Source organism: Vulpes vulpes, chromosome 10 (assembly GCF_048418805.1).
Source record: "Vulpes vulpes isolate BD-2025 chromosome 10, VulVul3, whole genome shotgun sequence".
In the NCBI taxonomy this organism is placed as follows: domain Eukaryota; kingdom Metazoa; phylum Chordata; class Mammalia; order Carnivora; family Canidae; genus Vulpes; species Vulpes vulpes.
Genome location: NC_132789.1, coordinates 39481842 through 39501903, shown reverse-complemented (window position 1 = coordinate 39501903; position 20062 = coordinate 39481842). Strand labels below are relative to the sequence as shown.

The 20062-nt window shown below is 54.0% G+C and overlaps 1 protein-coding gene across 2 annotated transcripts in view; it reads right to left on the bottom strand.

Annotated features, from left to right (window-relative positions):
• The window catches only part of HIVEP3 (HIVEP zinc finger 3), a 57329-nt gene that overhangs the window by 26782 nt on the left and 10485 nt on the right, over positions 1-20062 (bottom strand). The gene's annotated exons all lie outside the window — the stretch shown is intronic.

Here is a 20062-nt window from a genome sequence, read left to right as displayed (position 1 = left end):
CACCTCTCCGTGGGAGAACCTGGCTGAGGAACGGTAAATCCCAGGCACGAAAAAGCAACGAGTATTCTTCTCAGCAGGCCAGAAGACAACAGAGAAGAGTTCCAGCGACAGAACAGGAGCTCTCAAGAGGGTCTAGCGACACTTCCAGAATAGATACACCAGACAGGTCTTAAGTAAGGAGACCCCAGGCATATGAGGGCCTGGGCCTCACCCAAGCTCACATAGACACTGCCAACAGAGCCAGGACCGCAATGGACCGGAGACTCCGGCCTCCCGAGGCAGGGCTGATGGGACTGGGCGTGCCCTCGTCACAGATGACCGGTCACTCCCCACACGCTTCCCTGCACTAGGCCCGGTGCCCAGTAGAGAACTGAGTCAACACACAGTGTCTCCAGAAAGCCCCGGGCAGCCGTCCAGCAGCACTGGCCTGGCCTGGACCAAGTGTCACTTATGCCTGCTATTTACAGCCCGGGGTGCTTTTCAGAGTGACCCTGTGGCCAGAACTAAGTCCAGAGGAGATGCAGAGTCAGCTCGGAATGGTTGAAAGAGAGTAGATCCCGCTAACGTTTCCTGCAGACCCGGATTTCACAAGAGCCTGTGAACTAGGGGTAGCAGGGACAGCAAGACGGAGCTCAGAGAGGCATGGGGACCTGCCCTCGGCCGCACGGCAACTTGGTGGCACCATGTCACACCAAAGGTCATCCTTACTGTGCCCCATGCCTACACAGGTATAAACTCACAGGTTTAAACCATACATGGAATGTGAACTGGTGCAGCCACTCTGGAAAACTGTGTGGAGGTTCCTCAAAGAGTTAAAAATAGACCTGCCCTACGACCCAGCAATTGCACTGCTGGGGATTTACCCCAAAGATTCAGATGCAATGAAACGTCGGGACACCTGCACCCCGATGTTTCTAGCAGCAATGTCCACAATAGCCAAAGTGTGGAAGGAGCCTCGGTGTCCATCGAAAGATGATGGATAAAGAAGATGTGGTTTATGTATACAATGGAATATTCCTCAGCCATTAGAAACGACAAATACCCACCATTTGCTTCAACGTGGATGGAACTGGAGGGTATTATGCTGAGTGAAGTAAGTCAATCGGAGAAGGACAAACATTGTATGTTCTCATTCATTTGGGGAATATAAATAATAGTGAAAGGGAATAGAAGGGAAGGGAGAAGAAATGTTGGGAAATATCAGAAATGGAGACAGAACATAAAGACTCCTAACTCTGGGAAACTAACTAGGGGTGGTGGAGGGGGAGGAGGGCGGGGGGTGGGGGTGAATGGGTGACGGGCACTGAGGGTGGCACTTGACGGGATGAGCACTGGGTGTTATTCTGTATGTTGGCAAATTGAACACCAATAAAAAATTAATTTATTAAAAAAAATAAACCATACATGGAGTTCATTTAAGGGATTGCCCCTGCCTGTGGGCTTTAAGGCTGGCCATCAGGGGAAACGTCCTTTGTCTGGCGCAAGCAGGAGATAGAAACGTCAAGCGAAGGTAAGATAACAGGTCCTGGGGGTTCGGATGGGGAGACGGGGTGTGGCAGGGAGAGGTCAGGGAGGCGCCGTTGGGGGGGGTACTCGACCTGGGCTCGGCAGGACAGCTGTGAGGACGTGGAGATGCAGTCGGGGGGAGGGCTTCCAAGCAGAGGGAACAGCACGAGGGAACAGGCACAGAGGCTGAGATGCAGGGGCCACACAGAGGCCGGGGACGGGGACCGGAGACTGAGGAGGTGGTGCTTGGGAGGGAACTGGGGCGCCGGCAGAGACTTTCTGAGCCAGGCTTTAGGGCCAACGGTGTGGTCGAGTCACATAAATACCAAGCTCTGGGGATTTAAAAATAGCTCTGAATGCACCATGCGCTTACAACCCACGTAAGTCCCATTTGCTCGTCCCCACTCTCCTCTCACAAAAATGAGGTGAATGAAAAGGCACAGAGGACCTGCCCCAGCCACGACCCTCACCTGGGCCAGGATCCCAGACCCTTGCCCGCAGCCCCACCTATCCTGTCCTGTCCTGTCACCTCCAACTCGCGGCCACTACCGGCCTCATTCCACCCTCACCCGAGCCCTGTTCCTGCAGCCCCAGGCCTCTGCCTCTGCCCCTCGGTTCCTCTGGAACAATTCTCCCTCCGCCGCCCCTCCCTTCACACCTTTGCCAACTGCCGCTAGTCCTCAGAGGTGCTTCCAGAGCGCTGCCCAGGCCTCCCGCTCAACGGCTGCCAGCGCTGGGCCGTCCGTCCAGAGATCCTGCAAGCTGACACTTGGTGCATGCACGTGTGGTCACGTGCTCAGTCCTAGGACAGCCCTTGAGGGTTCACGAGGACTCTCCAGGGGACACAGGGAGGCACAGAGAGGTTAATGCCCAGCAGGTGACGGAGCCAGGACTCAAACTCGAGGCCCTGCTTCCCGAGACCTCCCAATCCTGCCTTTGCCCTGCCCAGGGATGCTCCCCTTGGCAAACAGGATGCTGCAGAGCTTTGGGGGAAGGGGGTGGGGGTGTTTCCTTATTTAATCTTATCTGTTTATTTAATCCTCACCTCAGCCCAGGATGCAGCCTGTCACCCTCTGGATGAGGAACCACTGGCGCAGATGGCCTAACAGCTTGCCCCAAATCACATGGCCCATTAGGGCCCAGCCAAGGCCACCCCCAGGTCTCCCGGGCTCTGGAGACAGTGATTTCCCCCGAAATCATAGAACAGGGCTCAGAGCGGAGGGCCCAAGCTCCAGCCAGGGTGCTGCCTCCCTCCCACTATTGCCACTGCCTGACCCACCGGAAGGGCTCTTCCGTGGCCATGGTAAAGGCCCGCGGTGACGCTCCTGGGGGGTGGTCCCAAGGCCCCACAGCTCGGGCTTGGGCATCCGAGCTGGGATACAGGCCTCCTGACCACCTGCTTCTGGGCCCACCCCGCCGCAGCTTCATCCAAGGGACTCACAGTCACGGACCTGCAGGTCTCAAGTGTTGCTTACATTTTTCCAACACACATTAAAATAAGACGTGACGGTTGAAAGAAGGAGCATTTGTCCTGGTGCCACCTAAAATCCCCCAGACGGTTCCCATCAGGGTCTGCGGGAGGCTCTTGCCCAGGCAGCTGCGAACACAAAGAACCTGCTAGGAAGGAGCCGACACTGGCAGGAGCCAGGTACCCAGGCGTCCAGGGAGGGGACGTGGCAGGTGAGCAGTTCCTGGAAGGATGGGAGCAGCGCTCCGAGTGTGGCGCGCTTGCACGATTCTTCGGAGGGAGAGCGACAGTGTGGCCTCCGTGCAGCCGGCAGCTGGGTGTGGAGAGCGTGCCCAGGGCCCCGTGGCGGATGGCCTGGCCTGTCTATAGAACTGCCAGGACCCCGACTGCTTCCTTGGGCCTCCCTGCGGAGACCAGCGCTTGATCCCCATGCCATCACCGTGCCGGGGATGCCGGGGACCGTCAGGACCCCAGAGAGAGCCTTGCTACACTCACAGCAGCCCCTTCCCTGCCCCAGGTGAGGGCCGACCTTCAGAGATCCTTTAGAAGAAGGGGGCAGATGAAGGGCCCTACAAAGGGGAAGGGAGGGAGCCCAGACCAGTGTGGGAACACCCAAGGGTGCTTGCTCTGCTCCTCCCCGCGGCAGCCAGACCCCAGACGTCCTGCTGGAGTCTGGGCAGGGCATGTCCCTCTGCCTGGCGGGGGGCCGCAGCTGGGCCCTAGTCCTGCCTCCGCTGCCTCCTTCCATCCCTGGTGGAAGCTCCTGGGGCGCTGCTCAGCCTGCGGCCGGCTCCTCAGGGGACACTGGGCTCCCCAGGTCCCAGACCCGTTCAAGCCACCGTGTCCTGCTGGGCCCCGAGGGGGCTCCCTCATCACGGCTGATCACAGAGGAGGATGCCGGTCTACAGCTGCCTTCCTCGCTGGAAGGGCCTGCCACTCCCTGCGACGCTGGAAACCCAGAGTCCACAGAATGCCACCGCCAGTGGGTTACGAACCTCAGGAAAATCATGGTTCTTGGAGTCTGCTCCCGAGCTTGCAAGCTAAGCAGTCCCAGAACCTTCGGAGAGACGGATCTGAGGCGGCCCAGCTGCTAGATCTGCTGATGTTTTGAAAGTCTGGCTTCCTCCTCTTTGTGAGGGGATGGCTCTCCTTCCTTCTGAATCAGCCTGCGGCCCGCCTGGCCCCACCGGGTGAACACGCTTTTCTGCTGACCCCTAGACACCCTGCTCCAGGCCGAAGGGCACAGGCTGCGGACAAGCCTCCCTGGCCCTCTGGACCCTGCCAGCTGCCTCCACTCCTTGCCACTGTCCCTGGGGAGGTGCCCTCCCTGCTCCTGGCTCCAGTCCCCGGAAGCCTGGCCCGGCCCCTGGCTGGCCGCCTCCTGGCTCCAGTCTGCCGGCTGCACTTGCCAAAGGGTCATAAGGCCTCGCTCACAGCCTGGCTTCTCCCTGGCTGCCTTAGGCTCATTTTGGCTCCTGTGTCCTGCCCAGTCTGTTGCCACCATGTTCCTGGGAACCTGCCTGCCTGGCACACCCACCCCCTGCTGCCCTGCTCTGGCCCGATCTGTCTCCTGCTGGCTGCTGCGCCCCAGGACACACTTCCCTCAACCCTCGTGCCAGCTGGGCAGTCCCTCTTTGGTCTGTAAGCCACCCATGGTGACAGATGACACCTGTCTACAGCACAGGTCCAAAATTCTGCCTGGAGTTGGGGCCCCATTTGTCCTTTGGTCTGATGCCTTTAGCTCCCTCTCTTGGCCTTGGTTGACTCCACACGTCCAGGAATCTGCTGGACAGCCCCTTTCAACCCTTTCCTCGATTTCTGGCTTCCTCGGTCTCCTTTCTTCTAAGCCAAAATGGTTCTCTTCTTTTATGCTTTTATTCTGAAACTATTGCAAACACACAAAAAAGTTAGAAGTATCATGAGAAAAAGCACTTTCTCCCCAAAGCAGTGGAGAGCAAACTGCCAAGTCCCATCCTCCCTGAGTTCTTTAGTGCACGTTTCCTCCATCTAAGGCCACGCCGCTGGGCCTCACCAGCCTGGTCAGGCTCCGTCTCTCCAGCCACAGCCTATCCCCTTGGGTGGTGGGCAATGCCATCCTCAACCTGTGTGGGTCATGCTCCCTCTCCCCCAACCAGGCCACCCTCTGTTCTCTCTAGAACCAGAGGAATCTTCTGGGATTGATCATCTCTCTTCATGGGAGCTGAAGGCACTGCAGATTTCCAACTCAGTAGCACACAAGAACCGCCTCCCCGACATCAGCGCAGCGACAGCAAGATGGCCCCCATCCTCCTACACATGGACCACAACATCCTTCCTCCCTTCCTCCCATTGGCTCCTTTGGAGTGGGGCTCAACAGGACGGCCTCTGTCACTAACATGCTGTATTAATGTCTCCCTGGGCCATAGTTTCCTCATTGGCAAAGTGAAGAATCTGGGTGAAATGATTTCTGGGGGCTCTTCCATAATATGAAACATAGTAGACATTCACCGAGTACTTATTATGCACCAAACACTGGACATTCTTTACATGGAGCATCTTTCATTCTTTCTTTCTTTTTTTTTACATGGAGCATCTTAATCCTCATGCAAACCCTTTCAGATGGAATTATTGTTATCATTTTCATCTTATAGATGGGGAAACTGAGGCACAGAGGCGTTACCTAGCTTACTTAACATCAGAAGGACACCCTGATAGAACCAGGATTCCCACGCAGGGCATTCGGCTTCCGTACATTTTACCACAAAATGCTTGCAGGAGGCAGAAGGTACCAGGAATTTACCCTTTACCTGAAGAGGCAATCGTATAAAGTAAATATTGATAAATTCACGGCAGACTGAGAGGTCAACTTACTGGGTGCGAGGCACTGTGCCAGGTACTTACAAACATTGTTTCCCTTTACTCTTAATAACTGATAAATAGGGACTATTACGATTCTCACTTTTCCAGCTGAGGGGGCTGAGCTGTGGAGAGGTTAGGTCTTTCCAACCAGTGGCAGAGCCAGGATTTGAACCCGGGTCTAGCCGGTGCCAAAGCCGTGCTGTTGCCACCGTGGTCTACTGCCGACCTGAGATGGGTGCTCTGCACAGAGCATGGGGAGTGAAGGATGTCCCCCATTCCCTCTGATTGGCAGTGAGCTCGGGAGGAGGGTGCCAAGCTTCGGGCAAGAGTTTCCCAACAGCCTCCAGAGTGGAGAAAGGCACCCCAGGAGCACCACAGACCGAAGTAGGCAAACGTCGGGCAGCAGCGTGTGGCTGGCAGGAGGCATCAGTGTCTCCTGGGGCTGGGCCTCCACCCCGAGGACAGCAAGGGGCTGCTGACGCTGGAGGGGGAGACCCTGCAGCTGGAACCCTGCTCCAAGAGACTCCAGACCATGGAGAAAGAGCAACTCCCTTCCCATTGTTCTAAGCTGTGGGGCCAGAGAACCCTGGAGATTTAGCCTCTCTTTTGCCCTCCTCGTCCCTTTACCCATGTGTCCTCAGGCAAGCAATACCCAGTACCCAGCTCTGGGCCCCAAAAGAAATTCTTCCCGACAGATGTCTCATCTCAGGCTGGGGCGTACAGCCAGAGGCCCCTGTCCAGGAAGGGGCACCCCGCAGATGAGCTGGGATTCGACTCTCTGACAGCTTGAAAAGGCCAGACTCTCCTCAGGAAGAGACTAGGGCTCGCAGTAGCCGGCACAGCTCCCTGGGCCAGGCCTCTCCCTGAAGACTGTATCTGAGCAACAGCTACTCTCAGCATCGAGTGCGGAGCTCAATGAGCTCATCCTCTGACAAGAGCTGGAAAGATCTTACACGTCGCATCATGACAGCCAGAGATCGTTCACCCAGGCCAGGTGGCAGTCATTCGTTCTATGGATAAGAACTGAGGTTTGAAAGAGCAAAGGCACTGAGCAGGATCTCAGAGCCAGTGACCGCAGAGCCAGCACTCGGACCCCAGCCCGACTCCAAGACTCAAGCCCCCTCCCACATCGTCCAACTAATTACCAATGAGGAAGCTGCGATCCAGAGAGGTGGACAGACTGACCCCAACGTGCCATGGCTGGGCTCACACCGTGTTACCTCCTTCCTGTAGGGACCTCGTTTCCAACAGCGCCCAAAGGTGGAAAAGGTAAGTCTCCTGTGATTTGCAGCGAATAAAATCCAGGTGGGCCTATGCTCAACCCCAGAGTCACACACTCCATCTCCCCCACAGCCATTGTGTCATTTAAAAATTTTTTTCAAAAAATAAAACAATAAATAAAATAAAAATTTTTTCATTTTTACCATCTGGATCGACCAGACACAGAACTGGAGCAGACCTCCCACCCTCACCCTTCTGCTGTGCAGTCCACACGCGGCCCGGCCGGCAAAGACACCCTGGCTTACAGGCCTCAGCGGCTCTACCAACTGGGCAGAGAGAGGACCTCGGCCTGGGGAAGATCAGAGTCATGCTGGGGGAGAGGAAGGCGGGAAGGAAGAGAGGAAGATGGGAGGGAGGAAAGAACAACAAAGAAGGAAGGAAGAAGGAAGGAAGGGGCGCCTTTGTCGAGCACTTCCTGGGTGCCAGGCCGGCGGGGAGCAGCCCGCACTATCTGGCCATTCATTTCTCATAAGCAGCCTGTGAGGCAGATACTCCTGACCCTATTTTTAGGGACTGGCTCGTAACTGCTGGAGGTGGGGCTGGAATCTGATTCTGTCTCAGTCCAGAGCCCGAAGACTCTCTAGACTTCCTGGAAGTGGCACTTTGCCCCGTGCTCCTCTGACTCCTGGAAGTTGAAGGAGGTGCCAGAGGGGCTCCCGGGGCCTACAGGGGAGCCTGAGAGGGTGGTTTTCCCTGGGATTCTTCAGAAGAATGAGTTCCATGGCTAAGACATTTTTAAAAACAACCCTACTAGGAGTCTGATATTAAAGAGGTGGGGAAAGCATTCTTTCCTTTCTGCTTTTCTGTCTCCCCCACCACTCCCCACACCCGCTTTGCCTCCTCTCTCTCTTTGCCCTTTTCTCTTTCTCTCTCTCTCTTTTTCCTTTGGCATAATAAACCCACAAAGAACAGAAAGATAGGAGAGGACGCTGCCAATAAGCTTGCAGAAGCTGGACAAAAATGAATGGGTGGAAAAGACTATGTAGACTCAAGAAAAGAGAATCCTGCATTGACAGTGGGGAATACGAGAACCGTCCCCACTTCCACCATAGGCTCCGTCAAGGAAGCTAGAGACGGGGGTGAAGGGAATCAAGGGAAGGACGACTGCTAACTATTCATTCAGGGACAGCAATGAAGACTGACAGGAACTGGTGATTGATTGATTGATTGATTGATAGTAAACTCTACTCCAAACATGGGACTCGAACTCACAAGCCTGAGATCAAGAGCCAGGTACCCCCAGGATGACTGCTTTTATTTTCACTTATTCTTAATTTTTTAAATTTTAAGGTAATGTCTACATCCAACACGGGGCTTGAACTCAAAACACCGAGATCAAGAGTCACATACTCTACCAGCTGAGCCTGCCAAGCTCCCCCCAGATGATTGCTTTTAGACCCCCCATCCCTTCCTCAACTCCAGCAGCCAGGAGACTACCCCTCTTCTGCCCCAGAGAAAGTCTGGAAGTTTCTCGGCAAAGGATGAAATGGGAGGCCTTTGAGGAAGGCATCAGGCAAGCTGAGGGCAGGCAGGGGCACCCTAAGGAAATGAGGGTTGAAGCGGATGCATAACTGGGTGCCAGCGCTCCTCGCCCCTCCCCCTCCCACCTTTTCCCTTTCTGTGGCTCCCAAAATTGAAACCCTACACCCTTCTGTCAAGAAACTGGGGTCTTCATAGGGGTTCTGGATGAGCAGAAAGACCTGGAGACACTGCCACGGCAGGGACCCCAGAGGAAGGAAACGCACCATCGATGCATCTCTATCACACCAGGAGCTGCCAATCACCTGTGGGCCTCCCACTCTTAAACAAGTGAAGACACCAGAGGTCAGCAGACACCTGAGAAAAGGGACCAATCAAGGATCCAAGGGAGACAGAAACCAGGTAGAAAAGAAAACTAAAACCAAAAATGACCTCTGAGAACTAAGAGAGGGTGCTGGGATCTACCAGATAAGAGCAGGATACTGTTAAAAAGAAACATCCAGGAGAAGAAAGGAGCTCTTGAAAATTAAAGACTGGATGGCAGAGAAAGGAACAAAACGGCTGGAAGACAAAATGGGAATAAGTACGCAGAAGGTAGAGCAAAAGGACGACAAGATGGCCGGAAAATCGGAGAAGCAAGCCAAGAGGTCCAAGGCCCGGACCACAGGACGTCCAGAGGGAAGGGAGACGAGTCGCCAAGGAAGCACTGGGAGACCATCTCCTAGAGCCCGAGTCCCCGTGTCATCAGACTGGAAGAGGCACTGCCAGGGCGGAGAATCCTGCACCAGGAGCCACGCCGGGGACATCCCACAGCTCTGACAGGGAGGGGACGATCCAGAGACTGTCGCAGAGAACGCAATCAGAGCCAGCACGGACTGGGAGCTCTTTTTTAAAAGATTTTATTTATTCATGAGAGACACATAGAGAGAGGCTGAGACACAGGCAGAGGGAGAAGCAGGCTCCATGCAGGGAGCCCGATGTGGGACTTGATCCCGGGACCCTGGGATCACGCCCTGGGCTGAAGGCAGGTGCTAAACAACTGAACCACCCAGGGGTCCCCAGATTTGGAATTCTTCATAGCAACAAGGCAACTGGACAGTGCCTTTAGGACTCCGAAGGTTCTGGAAACATGATTTCCAACCTGGAGTTCTGCACTTCAGCAACCAAGAAACAGAAGAAAGACATCCCATCATTTCTGGTCAAGGGCTAAAACACTTCGCCCAGCAGAGACCCCTTCTCTCTGGAAGACCATTCTGAAGGATGGTCTCTGGGAAAATGAGGAAGCAAATGAAGAAAAGGAAGATTATAAGTTTGCAGAGAGAGGACATCCAATAGGGGAGGAAGAGAATCCCCGGGCATAGAGGGTGAAGGGAAGCCCCGGGGTGGCAGCTGGGCACTGGGCCGAGGGAGCCGCTGTGTGATCCGGGGAGGGGCCTGTGTCAGCACACAGAGTTCCAATAGGAGCCTGGGCAGCCAAGGGTCTGGAACGGCTTTGGGTGAGGTCAGAATTTGAGGGTTGAATCAACCCTCAAAATAAGTGAACACACACACGTCCATTTTTATGCACAGAAAAGATAGAAAAGTCGTACAGGAAAGAAATAGGAACCACAAGTCATTATATGACTTGGCTGTGAAGTATGTGAGCGCCACTCTGATGAGAGGATGGGGACCCGGGGACCCGGGGACCCGGGGGGCATGTGGGGTGGCTCTCGGCCCACTAGCTCAATGCTTACGGTGGTAGCCGCCAGGCCTACCTGTCAGAGGTAGAAGGGTAAACAGAGAGGAAGGGTGCTGCTCTTTCCCATAACACAATTTACAGAAATATTTCATTCTTTAAACTCTGCGCCTGTGCGACTTCAATAAAATTACAGCCAGAAAGAATGAGAGAGGGTGTGCACCTGCCACCGTGTCCCTGAGAAGCCTCGGCTCCCACAGAAGAGATGGGGAGAAGCCAGCATCATCCGAGGCGCTGGGCCAGATCCCCCAGGACAGGAGCAGCCTGGACCCGGGCAGACACGGTCCAGGCCTCGCAGGTGCAGAGTCCTCAGCTCTGAGGAGCCGCAGCGCATTGGGGTGAGGATCCCACTTCCCACATCCCTCTCCCCCTCAGGCTGAGCTCCATGCCTCCTCAGATCCCCTGCTGGAACCTGGGGTTGTGGGGGGAGGTGCAGCGGCTGCTTGAGAAATGGATTCTCCTTTAAATTTTAATAGGATGCATTTAGGTCTTCTCTGACAGTGCTCCGGGCCCCGGGGACTCTGGCCCCAGCCCACTCAGACACTCAGTCTGCCCCATGATCAATATGGCTTTTCTCTTTTCCATTTTGCTTTCATGCTGGTTTTTTTTTTTTTTTTTTTTCCTGTCCGTGACTTGGGTTTCGTAGTGACATGATCGGCTCTCTCTAATGCCTGGAGTGAGTGTTCCCTGGGAAGCCCTGTGAGGACTTAGGAGAAAGACGCCAGGCCAGTACCTGAGTGTCGACCTCCCTCGGAGCCATAGCCAGGCACACCTCGGAGATACCTCAGGTTCACTTCAGACCTTGCAATAAAGCAAGACAGACGGATTTTGGGGTTTCCAAGTGTTGACCCTACGCAGTGTGTAGTCTAGTAAGTGTGTAATAGCGTTAGGTCTGGAAGGTGCACAGACCTTAGTTTACAAACACTGTATTGCTACAGAAATGCAAACCATCATCTGAGCTTTCAGTGACTCATCATCCTTCTCATCAGTGCTGGTGGCTGCTGGCCAGTCAGGATGGTGGCGGCTGAAGGCTGCGCTGTGGCGATTTCGTAAAAGAAGACAGTAATGAAGGTTGCTGCCTCCATGGACTCTTCCTTTCACGATTTCCCCGTAGCACATGACACTGTTTGACAGCAAGTCACCCACAGGAGGACTTCTTCACAAATCGGAGTCAGTCCTCCCAGACTCTGCTCGGTGCATGGAATGTCCTAAATCCTTCGCTGTCATTGCCACAATCTTCACGGCATCCTCCCCGGGGAGGAGATCCCATCTCAGGAAACCACTTTCTTTGTCCACCCATAGCAGCAGCTCCTTGCCCGTTCAGGTTTGGTCACGAGATCGCAGCGACTGAGCCACAACTTCAGGCTCCCCTTGTCATTCTAGTTCTCTTGCTCTTTCCATCTCGTCTGCAGCTACGTCCTCCACTCAAGTCGTGAACCTCTAACGTCTCAAAAAACGACTCTCCGCAAGTGAAATGAGGTGTGCCTGTATTTTTATTGGAGGGGATAATCTTCACAAAGGAATAGCCTTCCCGGGAACCTCAGTGGTTTCCCGGGAACAGAAATTTCCCGCCCTTGTTTTCAGAATAGCCATTCTGATTGTTGGCCAAGACCCAGAGCCGGGATTGGGTCCCTCCCTGCTCCCCAGCCCAACCATCAATCCTGCTCCCAGGCCAGCCAGCATCTTCCCTCCTGCTGTCCCAGAGGAAGTGTCCCCTTCTCAACACTGCTTTGGCCCCACCTGCTTGAACCTTCTCCTGCACCCTGCCCCTTGCCAGAAGTCATGCCTCGAAGCACCAGGACCCCTCGCTTTAAACACTCACCTTCCACTCTTTCTAGTCCTTCCTCCCATTTTCTCTGCTTCCCTCCACAGCCAACCTCTTGGGATGGAGGTTTCCCTACTCCTGATGCCTCCACTCTTCATCTCAGCCCATGCCACTGGGATTCGGCCCTGACCCAAACAGCTCCCATCAAGGCCACCAGAGACCCCCCTGGTGGCCACCTCCCAGGGACACTGCCTGTCCTCACCTTCCCAGGCCTCTGAGCAGCACTCAGCACAGCTGACTACCCCCTCCTTAAACACCGTCTCCTCTTGGCTTCTAGGAACTCTCACTCTGCTGGGTGTCCTGCTCCTCTGGCTTTTCCTTCTCAAACTCATTGCACCTTTGTCTTGATCAGCCTCCAACTGCTGGTGGATCCCGGGCTGGGTCCTGGATGTCCTTTCCTTTTCTCTCATTCTATCTCCCCAGGGGACCTTCTTAGGGGACCCACTCCCTAAGTCGCATCCATGCATTGACAAACACATATCCCAGTGTGTGTTTCCAGCTCGGGCCTGGCCTCTGAATGCCAGGCTCACCTGTCGGGACTGCCAAACACCCCCCTGAACACCCGGATGTGTGACTGGCGTCTCGAAATTACCATGTCTACCAAGTCTTGATCTCCCTCCCCCAAACCTCCTTCTCACTCCTCAGCCCTCCCTGCGCATCTCAGTCAATGATACCACCATCCATCCACCGTCCCTCGAGCCAGAAGCAGGGTGGTCTTTTTTGATTCCAAGCTTTTCTTTCTCCCCCTCCATACTCAATGCACCGGAAGGCCTATAGCCACATTCCCCATCGCAGCCACTGGATGTCTCACGTGGGCTCTGCAGTAGCCTGCCCTTCTGTGCCCCACTCCTACCCCCTCCCAAAGTCCAGGTCACATTCCTTAGGAGAGATGGGGCAACAGGATTTGCGGGGGGGAGGAGAAAAAGAGAACAAAGCCCAGTGTGGGCACATGTGATGGGGCTCGACATTTGATTCCCCAGCCTTCTGGGGCCACACTCAGAGCTGCCCATCCACACTTACTATTTGAGAGAGAAGTCTGAGAATGAGGAGAGTCTAGGAAGAAGGCAGGGCCCCACCAGCCTGGACTCATCTGGGCCCCCCAGGGTCCCCCAGGGCCACTTCTCTCCAGCCCCTAAGACACAGGGGGTCTGCTCAGCCTGGGAGCTGGCATCCCGAGAGTCAGCCCTTTTTGGCATCACATGTTTCATCTTGACCTTTAATGGTTGCAGGACAGGTGAGCAAGCAAATGACCTTGGCCGCCCACCCCAGACGCTGGCCCCATCACTGACACCATCTGACTTTCCCTGCCCTGGATCAAGCCTGATTCCAGGTGCCCAGCCCGGTTCAGCCCTGACTCTTGTCCTTGCTCCTTCCTGAGACCCATAGCCTTGATCCTACTCATAGGTTCAAAGAGCTGCTGAGACCAGGGACCTGCAGTCTCACCTACAGTCTCCTGACCAGGCTGGAGGGAGATTCCTTCATTTTATAAACATGCTCTAGCACTGCCGTATGTGCCAGGCACCTTTCTCAGCATCAGGGATACGGCAATGACCAAATACAATTCCTGCCTTTTCACAGAGCTTGCATTCTGGTGGAGGAAATAGAAACAAACTAGTAGATACATGGAAAAAAAATAAAACAGGGAAGGGGAATAAGAAATGCCAGAAAAGGGTACAAGTGGGTAGGTAGTCTGGGGAGGCTTCACTGAAGGGTAACTAAAAGAAGTGAGGGAGCCATGAGACTCCTGGGAAAAGTGCTCCAGGCACAGGGCACAGCAAGTGCAAAGGCCCTGAGGCAGAAGCATGTCTGACAAACAACAAAGAGGCCACTAGCTGTAGGTGAGAGAGCAGGGGTAGAGTGGCAGCCAGTGGCCAAGGAGGAGCTGAGGCCAGCACACACAGGCCACTCGAGGGCTGTGGAGGGTGCAGGACAGCAGTGACAGGATCTGTTGACATTAAACAGGAAATAAGATCCCTATGGTTGCTGGGTTGAGAACACAGTGTGGTGGGAAAGGGGGGGAAGCAGGCGATTATAGGAGGACACTGTGATAATCCAGGTGAGAAATGGCAGTGGCTTGACCCAGGAGGTGAGGGAAACAAATAGGAAGATTCTGGATATGGTTTCAAAGGCTGGGTTGACAAGATTCACTAATGGACACGAGACACAGCAGTCTGGGGCTGAACATCCGGAAAAATACGGTTGCCTGTGCAGAATCTGAACAAGTGACTTTGCTTCTCTCTTTCAAAAGACACTCCTTCCACCTCTGGTCCCTTACACGACTTCCAGAAGGACATTCAGCAAGTGTGCAGTGATGGACATAGTTTCTCTACCCATACACCACAACCTGCACATTACCAACTCTGGAGTGGTATGCATTTTTCATTCCATTGTGGATTTTTAGAGTGGTTTACTGGATGAGATTTTGCTTACACCTATCCCCAAAGCTCCAACTTATCACTATTTATTTGATTCATAATTTTATCAATTTGTTCCTCAACACATATTACAGAGATAACAAATATTATTATTTTTTTAGAGATAACAAATATTGCCAAAGACATAATTCAACATCGTCCTTAATGTGGAGTTCACAGGATGGTGGGGCTAGGCAAGGCAGAAATTCGGAACTTTAGGATGAAAAATAATGATACACTTGTAGGCCCCAAAGTCCAAGAAGAAATGGGTTTCTGAAAAATTACCGAGAAAGAGAATCACCTTTAATTTTTTTTAAATGAAAACATATTCTCTCCAAGCGAATAAGCACACACACACATGCACACACACACACAGAAGCTTTAAAAAATAGGAGTGCACCATAAAACATGTTGCGTACGCCGCATGATCTCTCAGACTTGAATAAAATAAATTCAGCTATTAGAAATGAAAATACATGAGATAGAAAAGCACATCTGTTCAAAATAAAACTCCCTCAAATGGAGCAACAATTGAATTAAGTCGACTTTTAAAATAAATTCTTTGACAATTGTACCAAGAACCCGATGAGTAACCGTGGTTCTCAGCATCTGCGTGTGTTGTTCCAAGGATGAGTTCACCGAGCACAGTGGACATTACACAGATGGCCAGAGACCTGACACGACGCCCCGGCGAGAGGTCCAGCTGGACATACGAGTCTGGGAGACATCAGCCTTCAGACAGTGTTTCGAGTCACCTTGGGAGTTTAGAGAGAGAAAAGGGGTGTCCTGGAGACCGAGGCCTAGGAACCCTAATGTTTAGAAATAAGGAGATGATGGGAAATCACCAAAGACGATGAGAAAGCACCACTGGCAAAGGAAGAAAACCAACAAAGATGGTGCTCTGGAAACCAAAGGGTTACAAGGAAGGAGGAAGGAGGAGGGATCCACTGTGTCGAATGCTGCCAGCAGGTTAGGGAGGAGCAGAAGTGAGAACTGACCACAGAATTCTACAGGGTGGATGGCACCGTTGAGCTTGATAAGAGTAGTTCTGAGGTGTGAGGAGCCCAAAGGCCCACCTGGAATGGACTCAGAGAGAATGGGAGGAGAGACAGGAAGGTGAGCGAGGGTAGTTAACAGCTTCTAGAGTTTTTCCTTAAAGGGCAGCAGAAAAATCTGGAGATGTAGGCCCTTCAGTCAAGGGAGTATTTTTAGGGTGGGAAACTTTGAGTTTGGATATGCTGAACTGAATGGGCTAGGAGGGGGGTAACGGCGGCAGTGATGGGTTGGGGTACACTGGGTAGGCGAGGATGGATGGGACCCAGCACCGTCCGACAGGAGCCCAGCTGCTTTCAGCTCAGCAGCGGAGTGATGCAGTTGGCAGGGTCTGGGACAGAGTCCTCCTGAAAGCCTGAAGGGCTCAGGGGGCAGCCCTGGGGAACCCCGTGCCCATGAGTCACCCGATGGACCTCACTGGCCCACCCATAGCGGAGCTGCTGTTCCCCTGCCCTGGATTCCAGTTCCGAGCTGAGGCTGGGCTCCCCTCTAAACACTGCCCCCTCCCCCAATCCCTTGCTCCCTGCCCATGGCCAGCTGTCTGCATCCCCACCCTGGCTGGGCCTGGCCTCCCTGGCTCTTGTGTCTGAGCTCATCATTCCCTGCAGACCTGAGCACCAACCTCCCCAACCCTCAAGGCTCGAATGACCACTTTCTGCAGCCGGGTGGTTCTTACTCATTCCAGTCTCTCCTTCTTCCACACCAGCCCTTGGGGCTAAGCTCCCAGCTTTCCTTGCAACAAGTGAACTTGAGTTAGGACAATATAGGCATTACCCTCAATGAACAATATAACTTTGTATGTGTGAAAACAACATTCCCTAACAAAGGAGCCCTTCTAAAACAACCAAGGCAAATGCATAGGTGCTGGGTGAGAGTGCCAACACATTCCTGATGGGCACTCCCAGAGCCCGGCTGGAAAATGCAGGCTTTGTTTGGGTGTGGAAGTGATGGCGAACGAAGGGAGGGGGCTGTGTGCCAGGAAATGAATGCAATAAATGGGGACTGATGCAGAGTGTGCACAAAGCGAGGGCCCAGGACCCAAGTCAAGAGGGGTCCTGGAATGAACTTTAGGGCCAATGTTATTCCAGAAGTAACACGGAGAACTAGGGAGTGTGGGGGCAGCTGGGAGGTTAGTTAAAAGAGAGGGTTGAGTACTGCCTCTGAAGGCCGGAGAGGACTTGGCAGTGGGCAGAGCTCAGCCGGGCACAGAGGGTGACGTACAGCAGGGGCAGGTCAGACTGCAGGTCCAGGAAGATCAGCCTGTGTTTTAACTGGATTCTGGGGCTCAGGCCACCATAGGAGGCCCTGGGGCTGAAGAACCACGATCAAAGACACTCAATGGCTCCCACATGGGAGTCTGGAGAGAGGGAGACCAGAGACAGGGCACAGGGAGTAAGGGAGATCACACCCGAGCCATGAACCACTTCGTGTGTACACCAGAATTTGTGGGCTCACTGGAAGGTGGGGATCAGGAGCAAAGGCACCCAAATGATGCTAAGGTTTTGAGCATGAAGGTCTGGGTACACCATCTGAGGTCTGGACATAGGAGAAGATTCTGTTGGCCGCTTGGTTAGCACCATGCTGAAAACGAGGGGACCAGGAAGCCTCAGAAGCAAGGGGATATAGATGGAGACCCAGATTTAGCGTTGTTGGCGCAGGGACAAGGTTTGAAGAAGAGAGAGGTGATGTTGATGAGAGAGAACTCTCAAGGCCAAAAGAAATCAGTCCGACTGACCAGGTACGTGTGTCACCATTACACCCAGCGACTGAGCTACCGTCCCTCTCCACCTGCCCCAGTGTCACCCATCTTTGCAGGCCGAGCCCCACGTTGTCCGGGAAGCCCCTTGTGGCTGTCCAGCCCCAGAGGTCCTCACCCGCTGGGAGCATCTCAACACTAGCAGCCCAACCTCAGCACTGGGCCTCTGATGCCACGTGAACCAATCTCCAAGCACCTTGAGGGCAGACCTGCGGTTTACCCCCTTGACTCTTGGTGTCTTCTGGCACAGAGCACCCAGAAGGCATTGAATAAATGGCTCCTGCTTGATGGATTGATTACTTGATTGATTGCTGGGTTGGAGGTCAGGACGAAAGGTAGGGAGACTAGTGAGTAGCTTGACTAGTGACAAAAAGACTCATGAGCGTGGGGCTCATGGCATCTACTGTTTGTGTCTGGCTTCTCGATTTATGGCTATGAATGAGATCTACATGGATCAACAAGGGGACATCTCAACAATACTGTTGAGTAAAAACAAGTTGCAGACATATGTTAAATCCACCAGAATACTCAGCACTGTCTACAAAATATCTCTGCCCCCCACCCATGTGCACCTCTCAACCCAAATATCTGGCCCCCCATGTGCACAGTAGGACCAGTAGGCCTGCAGTCCTCCACTCTCACTGGGGTTGGTGAGGCTGCAGGGCTTGCCCTGGCCAGTATAATGGAAGTAGAAGCTTCTGGGTGGAAGCTATATGAGCCGTTGCACACCTGACAATTTTTCATCTTTCTCAGTCTCTGTCGCCTTAGATCTCTTAGTGACTCCTAGGAACAGGAGCCGACTGCAGACCCTTATTAAACGTGTCCTGGAGTGCTATGCCTGCTTGTTGTGTTGAAAAGAGAAGAAAGAAAAAAGGAGTAAATGAGTCTAAGACAAAGAGGCCTCAGATGGGTGTGCTTGAAGAATATATTCAGTTTCTGGGTGGGGGACACCCTCAGCGGTTTGAGGGGGATAAGAGGTTTCGTGGTTGGTTGACTGGATGGTCGCATCCTTGGCCCCATCCATGAAAGGCTGGCAGTGCCTCTAGTTACGTGACAACCAAACACAATTCTCCTCTAAGTTTCCAAGCACTCCTGGTGACAGATACCAGCCCCCAGGTAACCACGACTAGAGAGGGGTCGTCAGAAGCGGTGGTGGGAGGTGCAACAGGAGCCCAGATGGGACAGCTGGGCTGCAGGAGAAGAGAATCTGACGGGTGACATTACATGGCCCTGAAGTGTTCCAACTGGCCGTGGCAAGCAGAGATTCTGGAACAGAGCAGGTGGGACTGACTAAGTGGCAACCTGGGCGGGACAGTGTGGGGGCAGGTGTGTGTGTGTGTGTGTATGTGCGCGTGCACAACGCCCAGGCCGTAGGAAGAGAAGGGGACTCAGGTGTAACCTTTGGCATTGCAGCTGAAGGCAGACCATGAGGCAGAGCTTCTAGCAGGTGCCTGGAGCTATGAACTCCCTGGGGGGGGGGCGGGGCGGGTAGAGGCTCTTGCCAGCTGCCCTGCCCCCGCTCAGGCCTCCCAGGGAAACCAGGGCAGCAGAGGGCCGCCTGGGGGACCCAATCTCAGTCTGCAGGCAGCGGCTTCTCAGGGAAGAAGCAAATCTCTTCCTGCACTCAGCTATCTCTCAGCAGCTGAGGCCCCTCGGGGCCTCACAGACAGTTCTGGAAGCATGAGGAGAGGACGCAAGTCGCCGTGACCAGACGCATCAATCCTTGGACGAAGTCTTAGGGGGGCTCGTACGTAGCCAGTGATGTGAGAACACGGAGACACAAGAGGGCGCTCCGTTCAAATAGCAGGAGACAAACTGGTCCTTCTCCAGTTGGAAAGAGGGTTAGTATTTTGAAAAACCTTTGGTCTAGTGGTTCTCAATGGAGCCGCTACTGGAACTCCCCTGTAGGGGATGCTTCTCCCCTAGACGGTGGTATCCCCATCATTGCATTTTTTTTGTCATTCTGACTCCCTCCCACGTCACTATGACAACCCAACTCCCCAAGTTTTGTTGCCAAACGCCCCGGCTCCTGAGAGCCCAAGCTCCTCACTGCCCCCAGAAGATGCCCTCTGGTGGCTCTGGGGAGCTTGGCCGCCTCCACTGTCCACAACTAACAGAGGAATTCGGCACCTCCCGCTTTGACCTTGTAAGTCAGGCACCCGCAGGCACTGGAGGATGGCAGGCCCCCGCAGTGACACCCCATGTTGGCTGGTGCTCACGAGGACTATCCTCCGTGGGAGGGAGGTTTCCCCTCATGCTATCGTCCCTTGGAACCGGGTAGGATGAGGGCTGCATTGATCACACTGGGGACACAGACACAGGACCCTGAGACAGACACCACAGGCTCTGCTTACAGACACCCACATCCCAGGGAGCAAACACGTGGTCACACAGAACACAGCTTGCACAAAACTTCCACAAAGCAAGTCCGAAACAAGGCACCCTGCTGAAGCCCAGAGGGCCCCCCAGAGTGAGGTGTCAGATGTTCAGATCATTAGGTTTCCAAAGATAAGCGCCAATGGTAAAAATCCAGGGATGATATTCCAAATAGTTACCGACCAACGAGCCTGGGACCAGTGTAGACAGCTGGAGTGGGCAGCGCGTTCATCATGAGCCCTGCAGACAGCCTGCAGGCAGGGCCCAAGTCCCCTGTGGGCCACCAGGCACGTCCACGTGGCCGCTTGGGCAGGAAAGAGGTGATTCTTTG